Raw genomic sequence first — 2,855 nt, 5'->3', positions numbered from 1 at the left:
ATCAAATACAATAATATATATATATATATATACCCCAAAATATTTTTAATTTTTTTTAATCTGCAACTCTCTCTTAATAACATTAAGTCTTTTCAAATATTAGCAAGAATTACTTGCAAAATATTTTTCAATCAAGAAGAAGAATGATGTTATGCTGTTCCAAGTGTTTCAAGAATATTGGTGTGGACTGTATTTTTGATGATCTAACGTCTAATCTTAGAGAATTTTTATTGAAGTCATTCCACCTACGGATATGGTGGTAATAAATCCTTAAGAATAGTGCCTAACACGATTCGTGGAAAACTCGTTCTAATATTTTTTAAATTTATTTGCCTACAAAATTTTATTTATATTTAAAGTAGCTAAAATATTATTTTGGAAGTTTAATTTCCAACAAACTTAAGGATTTATTATTACAAATATTCTATTATGGATTATAATATTTTAGCTGCTACAAAAAATTATTCCCATGCTTCAAAGATTGATCGTTTTGATGGAAATAGTTTTAAACGATGACAAAATAAGATTATGGAAATACTAAATTTTTCTGGAAACAATTCCATCTTATTTGATTCTAAGTCGGATGAAAGATACCGAAAATTATGATCAAGCTTTGAAAGATTGAAAAATGAAAGATAAATTATGTAAACATACAATTTTAAGAGCATTAAATAATAATTTATATGATATTTATTATCATTATGTTTATACTAAAATTATTTGGAAAGCATTGGTACAAAAATATATTTACGAAGAAAAAGGTAGTAAAAAGTTTTTTAGTTCATAATTTCAATGCATTTCAAATGGTAGAAGATAAAAGTATTTCTTCTCAACTTAATGAGTTTACTAAACTTGTAGATGAACTTGCTAAGAAAGGAGATATTTTATCCGAAAGGTTCATATCTCAAACTCTTGTTGATAAATTCGGATTCATAAAAAAATTATAAATTGAGTTTTATGCAAAAAAGAGAAAAATCATGAATTTGCAAGAGACCATAGTCCATATTAAAATTGAGGATAAAAATAGAACTATGGCTAATGAGCAATATAATAAAGAAGTGTATGCTAAAACTAATATTGCTAACATTGTACACAAAAATTATTTGAATCATGAAAACAAATTTCATAATAAGGTGATTAAGCCTCATTTTAAGAAACAAGAATTTAACTTCCAAAAGAAGAAAGGTGCTTGTTTTATTTGTGGCAAAATTTGACACTTTGTATCAACTTGTAGAATGAAAAAGAATAACAATTAAGGAGCCAGAAACAATAGTAGAAGCAGAGGAAGAAAGGCAGTCACAAACAAAGCAAATCACAAAGATGATGAAGTTATAGTGGCAATGATTTTCGAATGCTATCTAGTGAAGGACTCCAAGAGTTCGGTTGTGGACTCTGATGCCACAAAGCACATTTGTGCTAAAAAGAAACTATTTTTCAAGTTTACTCCTATAAATAATGGGAATGAAGTTGTTTACCTAGAAAATTCTATAAAGGTTCCCATTTTAGGTAAAGGTAAGGTGTCAATAAAAATGACATCTAAAAAAATTTTTGTGTTGTCTGATGTACTATATGTTCCGGCCATTAATCATTGTCTTGTGTCAGTCCACCTTCTCAACAATGCCAATGTCAAGGTAATCTTTGATAATAATATTGTCATGTTGTCTAAGAATGATGTCTATGTGAAAAAAAGATTATCAAAATGATGGTCTGTTTATTTTAAACGTTATTGATAATAATAAAAGAGGAAATTTAGCTTATATTTATTTAGTTAATTCTCTTGATGTTTGGTATATTAGACTTGGACATGTTAATGTATCGTATATTTTGAAATTAAAAGAATTAAGTTTAATCAATAAATTAGATAATTCTTATTTAGATATATGTGATGTATGTGTGGTGCACGAAATTGTGATGTCACATTCATAATTTGTCACAACTTCGATACAACTAACCAGCAAGTGCACTGGGTCGTCCAAGTAATACCTTACGTGAGTAAGGGTCGAATCCCACGGAGATTGTTGGTATGAAGCAAGCTATGGTCACCTTGTAAATCTCAGTCAGGCAGATATAAATTGATAATGATGTTTTCGAATAATAAATAATAGAATAGGGATAAAGGTACTTATGTAAATCATAGGTAGGAATTTCAGATAAGCGAATGGAGATGCTTTTCGTTCCTCTGAACCTCTGCTTTCCTGCTATCTTCATCCAATCAGTCTTACTGAAGTGTTTGTCAGGCACGCGTTCATAGGGGAGAAGGATGATGAGTGTCACACATAATCATCACCTTCATCACGTTCTTGGGTGTGAATGGATATCTTAGAAGTGAAATAAGATGAATTGAATAGAAAACAGAAGTACTTTGCATTAATCTTTGAGGAACAGCAGAGCTCCACACCTTAATCTATGGAGTGCAGAAACTCTACCGTTGAAAATACATAAGTGAAAGGTCCAGGCATGGCTGAGATGGCCAGCCCCCTAAAACGTGATCAAAGGATCATAAGGTAATCCAAAGATGCCTAATACAATAGTAAAGGGTCCTATTTATAATAAACTAGTCACTAGGGTTTACATGAGTAAGTAATTGATGCATAAATCCACTTCCGGGGCCCACTTGGTGTGTGTTTGGGCTGAGCTTAAGTGTGGCACGTGTAGAGGTCCTCTTTGGAGTTGAACGCCAGTTTTAGTGCCAGTTTGGGCGTTCAACTCTGGTTTTGGCTCCTTTTCTGGCGTTGGACGCCAGATTTGGGTAGAAAGCTGGCGTTGAACGCCAGTTTACGTCGTCTATTCTTAGCCAAAGTATGGACTATTATATATTGCTGGAAAGCCCTGGATGTCTACTTTCCAACGCAATT

Source organism: Arachis ipaensis, chromosome B05 (assembly GCF_000816755.2).
Source record: "Arachis ipaensis cultivar K30076 chromosome B05, Araip1.1, whole genome shotgun sequence".
Lineage (NCBI taxonomy): Eukaryota > Viridiplantae > Streptophyta > Magnoliopsida > Fabales > Fabaceae > Arachis > Arachis ipaensis.
This window is presented reverse-complemented; position numbering follows the sequence as displayed.